Source organism: Berghia stephanieae, chromosome 12 (genome assembly GCF_034508935.2).
Source record: "Berghia stephanieae isolate SIO BIC M18660-M18661 chromosome 12, UCSD_Bste_1.3, whole genome shotgun sequence".
Lineage (NCBI taxonomy): Eukaryota > Metazoa > Mollusca > Gastropoda > Nudibranchia > Aeolidiidae > Berghia > Berghia stephanieae.
This window is the reverse complement of record NC_088371.1, coordinates 9,104,091-9,115,031: the sequence shown is the minus strand read 5'-3', so window position 1 is coordinate 9,115,031 and position 10,941 is coordinate 9,104,091.

The following is a 10,941-nucleotide window of genomic DNA, read 5'->3' as shown; positions in this document are numbered from 1 at the left end:
CATTGGGTCATTGTTCTATGAGACACCTGTAGGAAAATAATTTGGATCGTTTTTTGTTAAACAGTGCCCAACCATCGTGTCCATACCCCACCCCTGTTTATCCCCTCTTCTCTTCCCCTCTCTCTTCTCTCACTCTCTCTCTTTTCTCTCTCATTCCCTCTTTCTTCCTCTTTTTCTATTCTCTCTCTCTTCTCTCTCTTCCCCTCTTTATATAATATATATATTATATATTAATATTATTAATATTATTTTATATAATATATAAGCTAAAGTCAATTGAGTATTAGGTTTTTTTCCCATTCGAAACTATTGAAAAGGGAAAAGAAAGGCGGTGGTCGCAATCCAAGATGGCGCCCGCAACGGAAACTTACCTTCCTAATCCGTTTTACATTGTTCTAAGATCTTCCCAGAAGGGGGACCTGTTGGATCTTCTCTCTTCTCTCCTTCTCTCTCTTCTTCTTCTCTCTCTCTTCTCTCTCCTCCCAATAACCAAAAAGAATGTTTTTTTAAAACATCGGTGGTTCTTCCCGGGCCCAAAAGGGGGTAATGGATATTTATCACCCCGTTTGTAAAAAATTTGATCTAGTAGTCTTCAGACGCAGTGTTAAAGCGGGGGGGGGGGGGGGGGGGGGGGGGGGGTTGGAAGCGATTGTCGGGAGTGATTTATATGGGGTACATCCCGGTGGTCCCGGGATACGGATAAAACAGACACTGAATGGCCTCTAATAGGTCTTGGGATGTGACAATGTACAATGACAGAGTGGGGATTTGGGGTGTGGGGGATGGGAGGTAGGGTTGAGGGGGGGGGGGGGGGGGGGTTGGGTTATGGGTGTGTTTTAAGGGTTGAGGGTGTAATGTATTTTGTTATAGATTCTTTAAAAAGATGGAGAGGTGAACATTTTTTTGTTCACGAACCTCCAATTTTTACATATTCCAGTTTTTGTATTTGTTTGAATAAACCCTATAAATATAATTGTAAATTCAGCGAATAGAATCCAAAGTATTATGTATGTAAGTAGTTTATAGTCAAAGAAAATCTGGAATTTATTTAATTAATTAAATTAAAAAATTAATTAAAACATAAATTTATTTATTTTTATTAAATTTTTATACTATTTTTTATTTATTTAGTTATTTATTATTTTCATTTTTTTGTTCTTTAAACTATTTTTGTTTTTATTTGTTTATTTATTTTTTTTTTTTTTATTAGTTTTTTTTTTTTATTTATTAGTATATTTATGTAATTTGTTAATTTTTTTAAATTTTTTATTAGTTACTTATTTCTTTTTTAAATTTTTAAATTCAAATTTTTAATCGTTTGTCATAATTTAATAATGGATCAATAAATTAATTTTCTATTTATTTATGTATTTATTTCTTATTTAAATTTCTTATTATTATTAATTATTTTATTATTATTATTATTATTAATACATTATTAGTATTATTATCATTAGTATTATTATATATCATTTATATATATATATATATATATATATATATATATATAAATATTATATATTATATACATTATGTATGAAAGTAGAAGGATATATCCAGGATAAGACCGCTCCACAAACGGACGTCATACACACTTCCATTCACATGTCTATATATATTATATACATTATGTATGAAAGCTTCAGCAGCAGCAGTTGATGTTTACAGCTTTCTATGACGTCTGCCAGGCGAGCCGTTTGTCTTCTCGTTTAAATTCCAGCTTGAAAGAAACGACAAGAATTCATTTTTGGGTTTTCTATCGCCATCTTGACTGTCTGTTGTCGGTGGTGGCGGCATCGTGAAAAAGATCAAAGGGATACGTTTTCACGCTACGATTCCTATCAAAGGGAAGATAAAGAATATTCACGCCTCTCCCCTCACTCAAAAAAGTAAAATAAGTGTGTGTGTGTGTGTGTGGGGATGGGGGGGGGGGGGGGGGAGTGTTTTAGGGGTATCGGGTGTAATGTATTTTGTTCTAGATTCCTTTTTTGTTTTTTGTTTTTTATGTTTCATGTTTTGTAGGTGATTTACTAAACTACTTACTGTACTAGGTGGTAAACAAAAAAGAATATAACAGATTTAAAAAAAAAAAAAAAAAAAGAACAAAAACACGGAACCTTTTGGGCTCAAAACCCTTCTTCAGCTACCCCCCCCCCCCCCCCCCCCCGGCCCAAACAAAACAAACCAATAAAGACACAAATACATTACTAAATTCCAGATTGTAAACAGAGATATTTTTGTAGGTCCTCTCTATTATGGAAAAATTTTGAAAAGTAAACCAAAAAAAAATATTTAAAAATGCGTTCGATATGTAACTAAGATTTTTCTACAGAGAGAGAGAGAGAGAGAGAGAGAGAGAGAGAGAGAGAGGGAGGGAGAGAGAGAGAGAGAGAGAGAGAGAGAGAGAGAGAGAGAGGGGATCTACAAAATATCTCTGTCGTCAATCTGGAATTTAGTAATGTATTTATGTCTTTAGTGTTTTTTTTTTGTTGTTGTTGTTGCCTGAAGAAGGGTTTTGAGCCAGAAACGTTCCTTGTCTGGTATTTTGTTCTTTAAAATAAAATCTGTTATATTCTTTTTTGTTTATCAGTACAGTAAGTAGTTTAGTAAATCAACTACAAAACATGAAACATTAAAAAAAAAAAAAGAATTTAGAACAAAATACAGTACACCCGATACCCCTAAAACACGTCGCGAAGTCCCAGGTTTGAGAGTTTTTGCCAAGATAAAACACTTCGCGAAGTCCCAGGTTTGAGAGTTTTTGGCCAAGATGAAGGGTCATTTAAATCGATCGATATTTAATTTGAAGGACGAGTTTTCTGGCCAAATTTTTAAATATGGGGTTTTTCCAGAGTAAGGCAGAGCAGTTGTACTATGTAGACCCCTCAAAGCAAGGAGATCAATGGAGTCGGGATCTATCTCAGTTACTGGAGCGTTAAACGGGTTGAAGCAATGACTTGCCACCCCCTCACCCCCCCCCCCCCGACATCTATTGATTAGAGGTTTCTGCTTGTTACCATTTGGATCGGACGCTGACTTGTCCTACTTTCCCATTGGAACTAACTATAATAAATATAATAATAATAATAATAATAATAATAATAATAATAATAATATAATAATAATAATAATGATAATAATAATATTAATAATAATCATCTCATCATAATAATAGTAAAAAATAATAATAATAATAATAATATAATAATAATTATATAATAATAGATATGATTGATGATGATGATGATGATGATGATGTGATGATGATGATGATGATATGATGATGATGATGATGATGATAATACTAATAGTATACGCGAAATTTTAAATCAATTTACGACAGTAGTCTCCGTTTAAGAGCCCGTTTCCTGAGAGATGATAAAGAGCAAGCTTTAGAGTAAGGCATTGTGTAATATGAGAGTGATAATGTCTTATGTGCAATGACACAGAGTAGTCCTTCAGAGCCATTAGGCCTATGGAGACGGAGATTATCCCGGCCTCTATAACGTGAAACGGACAATAGCAATTGCTTGCTATCCTTTAGATAGGACGCTAGTCGATCGCAAAGCACTTACCGCCAAATCTAGCAGACTCAGCTACCCATTCACTGCTGGGTGGACAAGGGAAGGGGGGGGGGGGGGGTTCAGAAAAATTCTCGACTGCCTCCTGGGATTTATCTTGGTCCATTTGCGTGTGAAGCGAGTGCTCTACCAACTGAGCTATCGGGACCTCCTAGAACTACTATAGTAATCATATTTACTGGCCAGGGACTCGTGAACTATAGGTGAAACTTGTAGACACTTTAAAAAGACAAGTTGAAAGGTATCCGTTTTCTGTCACGGATTTGAGAGTTATAAAACAGAATTTATTGAAGGCCTTCTGTCATTATAATAGGGTCACATCAGGACGGGATGCTGGGACAAGTGTATCATATATACAGGTCTGACAGCCGATCGAAGACACATAAAGAAAGAGATAGAGATGAGGATAGATAGATGGATGGATGGATGGATGGATGGATACATATTTATATATATATATATTATATATATATATATATATATATATATATATATATATATATATATATATATATATATATATTATATATAGAGAGAGAGAGAGAGAGGAGAAGTGAGAGAGGAGAGAGAGAGAGAGAAGGAAATATATATATATATATATATATATATTATATATATTATATTATATATATAGATAAAGAGAGATAGATAGATAGATAGATAGATAGATAGAGGGAGAGAAGAGAGAGAGAGAGGAAAGAGAAATAGAGAGGAGAGAGAGAGAGAGGAGAGAGAGAGAGAGAGAGAGAGAAGAGAGAGTATGTCACAAGTGACATCAAATGAAAATCTTTAGGTGAGTTCATTTTTATTTCGTCCACCATTCCATCAGGACTCAAGATATTCATACTATAGACAACCAATTATGTACCCAGCTTGGATCCAGCACGAGTCTCGGAGGCAACAATCACGTGATTCAGAAAGATCCACTGATATGCTGATGCCGTACTACATGATATAAGAAACCAAAACACATTTTAAAAAATTTGGCCAGAAAACTCATCCTTCAAAACTTTAGATCGATTAAAACGACCTTCACCTTGGCAAAATGTCTCAAACCAAACCTGGGACTCCACAGGAGACATCCAAAGAAGTCTCTGACAAGTGTGAGAGTTTTTGACAAGATGAGGATCATTTTAATCGATCGATACAATATAAAAATTTGAGGGACGATTTTGCTGGCCAAAATATTTAAAAAGTGTTTTCACAGAGTGTACGACAGTCTGATTTCATAGATCATTCATATTTGTCAGATGATCTCTTTAAAACGCCCGAACATCCCCACCCCACCCCACCCCTACCCTACCCTCCCATCTATTGCATCCCCCCCCCCCCTCACTACCTCCCTTCCTCCAAATCCTCATTCTTATGATAACCCCCTACCACAACCGTGAACAATCCATAAGCAGGCGTCCACGACTCAATCTCCCCTCTACTCACGTCAAAGCAATCCAGAAAGAGCAATCTAGTGAGAGATTCGCGTTCACCATCAGCAGTCAGTCCATCCTTCCAACCAAAGAGACAACAAGACGAAGCTGGCTAGATACGACACATTTCATTCAGCCCAATCAGTATCTTGATCTTTGCTGGTAACAACTACAAATTCCTTCCATTGCCTGTTTCTTTTCCTCACGCCCGACAACCCAACCAGCGTCCAATTCACCCCCTCCCCCCTTCCCAAATAAGTAGTTAACGATTACGTTCCCCGAACCTAAACGATCGACAAACGACGAGAAAGAAAGCCAGAATCTGTCCTCAGACGTCCACCGAGCGATGCACCGGGCGTCGTTCGGTGGACGTCTGAGGACAGATTCTGGTTTTCTTTCTCGTCGTTTGTCGATCGTTTAGGTTCGGGGAGCGTAATCGTTAACTTCCTAATAACATCATCTGGCCCTCGGCGTGCCGGTCGTAAAAGAGCCATTTCCACCCGGTCTCATTTGGCCGCCTTCCGACATTTTATGGCCCCTTTTTGCTTGCCTGCCGGATTTATCTGCCTGTCTTCTGCTGATCTTCATCCCCTACAACACCCCCCCCCACTCTCTTCCACCCCCCCCCCATCTCCCCCCCCCCCTCCCCATCCCAGACCAAGTCATTTTGTCTTTAAAATCATCTTCTCATTCTTTTCTTTAATTCCCAGCAACCAGCTTTTCTTCTTCCCTTACTTCTTCTTCCCTCCATCTTTCCCCGTCAATTTTTATGCCCTATTCTATCTCTCTCCCCCTCCTCTCATCTCATCTTTTGTTGATTTTCCTGTCAAACATTTTCACGTATTCCAAAAGTGTCCTCATCCCAGGCCAGGGCAGCTTGTAATGCTGGTGTAGTAGACCAAGGGAAAGCGACGACACATTAAATCTTGGGCACACAATCTCATTTTTGTTATGTTAATGTGTTAAAGTTTGATTGTTTTTTTTGTTGTTTTTTTTTTCTTTTTTTGTGTTTTTTTTTTCTTTTTTTTTTGGGGGGGGGGGGGGCAGGGGGGGTCACCTGTCCTTTATTCTTCACTTTTCATTTAAATTGTATAGATATTGTCGTCGACGTCGTCATCATCGTCATCATTAGCATCATCGTCGTCATCATCATCATCATCATCATCATTATCATCATTATCATCATCGTCATCATCATCACATCATAATCATCATCATCATCATCTTCATCATCACAATCATTATCATCATCATCGTCGTCGTCATCATCATCATCACCATCATCACAATCATCATCATCATCATCATCATCATCATCATCATCATCATCATCATCATCATCATCATCAGCATCATCATCATCATCATCATCATCATCATCATCACCATCATCACAATCATTATCATCATCATCATCGTCGTCGTCATCATCATCAATCATCATCATCATCATCATTATCATCGTCATCATCATCATCATCATCATCATTTTTCTTTCTTGCTTTGTCTGGCACCTTTCACACTGACTTGTTCAGATCTTTATCAATTATAGAAAAGAAAACGGAGATGGATAGGACACACACTCTGAGGACCAAAGGACAATATCACACAAGGACAGCCCTGTAATGGAATTCATCCGGAAAGATGGGGAAAAAAAGGAAGACCAAGGTCAACCTGGAGGAGAGACATTCTGGTCGAGCTGGATGGAGAGGTCTGGGATGCGCTGGCAGGAGATGAAACGACTGACTGGCCAAAGACAGAAGAGGATTGAAAAGTTTCATCGGTGGTCCACATACCCACTGTGGGATGAGGACTGAAGGTAGATAGATAGATACATAGATAGGTAGATAGAGAGAGAGAGAAAGAGAGAGAGAGAGAGACAGAGAGAGAGAGAGAGAGACAGAGAGATAGAGAGAGAAAGGGCCTCGACAATATCACACAAGGACACCCCTGCAATGGAATACATCCAGAAAGAGGAAAAAAGGAAGTTCAAGGTCAACCTGGAGGAGAGACCTTCTGGTAGAGCTGGATGGAGAGGTCTGGGATGTGTGGCAGGAGATGGAAAGACTGGCCAAAGACAGAGGAGGATGGAAAAGTTTCATCGGTGGTCCACATACCCACTGTGGGATGAGGACTGGCCCACGACAGAAAAGGGTGGAAAAGTTTCATCGGTGGTCCACATACCCACTGAGGGATGAGGACTGACCAACAACAGAAGAGGATGAGATCATGGAGCCAGAGCGTATCCCGGTTCCTATAGCGTGAAATGAACAAATACAATTGTCTGTTTCCCTTTGGATGGGATGTTGGTCAATCGCAAAATACTTTCTGCCAGATTTACCAGACCCAGCTACCCAAGCCCTGCTTGTCTGGGCAGAGCGATCCGAAAAAAAAAAGATCTCTGTTTCATTTTCGGGATCATCTGTATCTGTTCCTTTGCGTGTGAAGTAAGTGCTCTATCAATTGAGCTACCGGGCACCCACCAAAGAGGTGAATAGAAGACCAATGTGGTCCATTGAATGGCGTATATTTACCAATACAAGAAACCCCCGCAATTCCTTTCATAAAGATCAAAGACTCTACAGGTAATTGTCAACAATACACACACACACACACACACACACACACACACACACACACACACGCATACGTCCAACCCCAAATCAACTACAATTATTTACTAAACGGCACTCACTATACAATCCTACACTGGCTAAATACTTTTTTTTTCTTCTTTTTTTTTTAGTTTGGCCTGAAAAAAAAAAATATTATTGCAAATTTCAGTCAAATTAAATTAAGATAATCCCCAAAACTGTTGAATCAATAAGAGTCTTTTAAAAACTTAGTGGCAGTTTCAGGTTTGGTACGCTTTGAGACTTTCGTGTCACTGTAATCCATCAATATTTGAAGTTTAAGTTTTCTAGCCAAAATAATTTTCGGAATAATTGGTTTTGGCTAAGTATCGTACGCCAGAAAACTGAAAACCGCTCTTCAATAGAAACAAACTGACTTTTCGACTTCTAAAAGACACTATACTTCAGTATCGTGACTTTACTGTGATCGTCTGGTAATTATTCAGCTCTCTTGTTGTTGTTGTTGTTGTTGTACAATGGGGAATGTTGTTTTGTGGTTGTGTATGGGTGTCGTATCGTACGTAGTAGTCGGCGTGTGTGCCGCGACTATCTAAATACCGACATAGTCCCGGCATGTTCCGTTTACCCGTCACGCGTTTCGACTTTGTCCGTCTGCAAACAAGCTTTTCTTCCAGCCAGCAGGGGGCGATTAGAGCGGGGCGCGATACCGACGGAATCGATACTAAGTATTTTTAGTTGGATATTCTAAGTATTGATACTGGCTTTTTTTTTTCATTGGGATCGGGTGAGAGCGGGAATGTCGTATGGAGATCGTCTTTTCTTTGGAAATTGCCGGCCATTTTGGAGTGGAATGAGATTACAATGGAACTCGTGTGGATTTGTGTGGGTTTTCGTAGGAGTTTGGGAGTGGATGGATATGTTTTCTTTGAACATGGACCAAAGATCAAAGGAAAATAGATCGTCTTCTTCGTCGTCGCCGAGTGTAGGTGTAGGTGTATGTGTGTGTGTGTGTGTGTGTGTGTGTGTGTGTGTGTTGAGGTGTCTGCGTGGAGTTAAACGGCTTCAATTTGAAAAGCACGACAAGAAGCAGATTTTTTCTTTTTTAATACGTGATAGACTTGGCGAGGCAGAAGGAACTTTTGGTTATTGATGTTCAATGAAAAAAGAAAGAAAGAAAGAAAGAAGAAAGAAAGAAAGAAAAGAAGAAAGAAAGAAACCATCTTGTACGTTATCGGAGAATCTAAATTGGTCGAATGGGTCGGAAGGAAATACTGTAGCATTGTTGTCATTTTGAATTTAAAGTCATAAATAATTAAATAAATTTGAGGTTTTAATATAGCGCATAACCACTAAACGTGCTCAAAGCGTTTTACAAGGGGTTCCTGGCCGACAGCAACAATTAACATGTAAGACAGGACATGACGTCTGATAGGCGTTGTTACAATTTTTTTCCGACCGAGACGACCAGGTACTCATTTTAAACCCGAGTACAGTGAGAGAATGTGAGTAAAGAGCCTTTCCGAGGACTCAACAGTGCTGCGAGCGAGGCTCGAACCCAGCACCTTCCGATCCTAAAGCGTGTGTCATACCACTAGAACACATGGCCGCACAACAGAAAGAAAGAACCAAGAAAGTGAAGTGTTGTCAAATATGGCGGTTAAAACAACGGAAGTTTTGATTTGATCTAAGATCGTGGAACTTCCGGTTGATGATGGAATGATGACAGAATGAATGAGTGAGTGAGTGAATACGTGAGTATTGTTGGTTGAATAACTGAGTGAGTGAGTGAGTGAGTGAGTGAGTGAGTGAGTGAGTGAGTGAATGAATGGGTGAGCGAGTAGGTAAGTGTTCGAGTGTTGGTGGGTGAGTTATTGAGTTATGAATTGATTGAGTCAGTTAGTTGGTGAATGAGTGATTTAGTCGGTAGGTCCATGAAAATCTCGACTACACCGGGATCGATCTTATTGGTTCCTTTGGGTGTAAAGCGAGTGCTCTACCTGAGTACAATGAGAGAATGTGAGTAAAGAGCCTTTTCCAATGACTCAACGATGCGCCGAGCGAGGCTTGAACCCAGGACCGTCCGATCGGAAAGCGAGTGTCATACCACAATACCTCATAGCCGCAATGACTCTCATCTTGGGAAAAACTCTCACCGCAAATGAGCTATCAGGATCTCTGCCAATGTACCCCTTATAACAGTATCATCATTATCCTTCTTCTCCATTGATTTCAAATAGATTTTCTGACGATATCCTGTACACCCGTGGCCAATTACCGAGGACCGAACCTAAGCTTGATCAAAGGGTGTTAAATGGCTCGTATAATCGCCCGCTAGACTTCAAAAGGAATTTTACAAACTCAAAGAGAAGAAGAAAGAACAAGAAATGAAAGAAAGATGAATTCTATTTTTAAGAAAAGGTATTGAAATGTATTCACGTTTGCCGGAGTCGAGCCGTTTTTTGAAAAAATAAAATAAAAACACGTATTTAAAAATTTGGGCCAGAAAACCAGTCCTTCAAATACATAAATTGATTTTTTAAAGCTTGAGTTTTATATAGGGCAATATCCACTACAAACGCTCAAAGCGCTTTACAAAGTAGGGTCCGCCCTGACCAACAGCAAGAAATATCATGTAGAACAAGAAATGACGCCTGTTAAGCGATAATACAATCTTTTTTTCCGACAGGGACCACGCTGTTAACGATAAGGTATTCATTTTATACCGGGGTTCGAGTCTCGCTCGGCGCGCAGTTGATTCCTTGGAAAAGATTCTTTACTCACATTCTCGTCATGTCCTGTTCTACGTGTTTCGTGTTGCTGTTGGTCAGGGACCCTTGTAAAGCGCTTTGAGTACCTTTAGTGGATATTGCGCTATATAGAAGCTCATTTATTTATTTATTTATTCATATTATATTACATTTTATTTCTTCTAGACAGACAAAACAGTTTCCTGTAGGCAATTCATTGCAAGGGGGTCCCATTAACTCAGTTGGTAGAGCACTCGCTTCACAATCAAGGGGGCCGAGATCGATCCCGGGTGTAGTCGAGATTTTTTTTTTTACTGATCCCCCTGTCTACCCGGTAGATGAGTCTATTAGATCTAGCAGAAAATACTTTGTGATAGACTAGCGTCCTATACAAAGGATAGCAAGCAATTGCTATTTTTTGTTTCAAGCTATAGAAACCGGGAAAAGCTCCGGCTCCATGGGCCTAATGATGGATTTCTGAAGGACTACAAAAAAAAACAACAAAAAAAAACAAACAAACAAACAAATAGCTCAGTTGGTAGAGCACTCGCTTCACACACACAAGGACCGAGATCGATCCCGAGTGTAGTCGAAA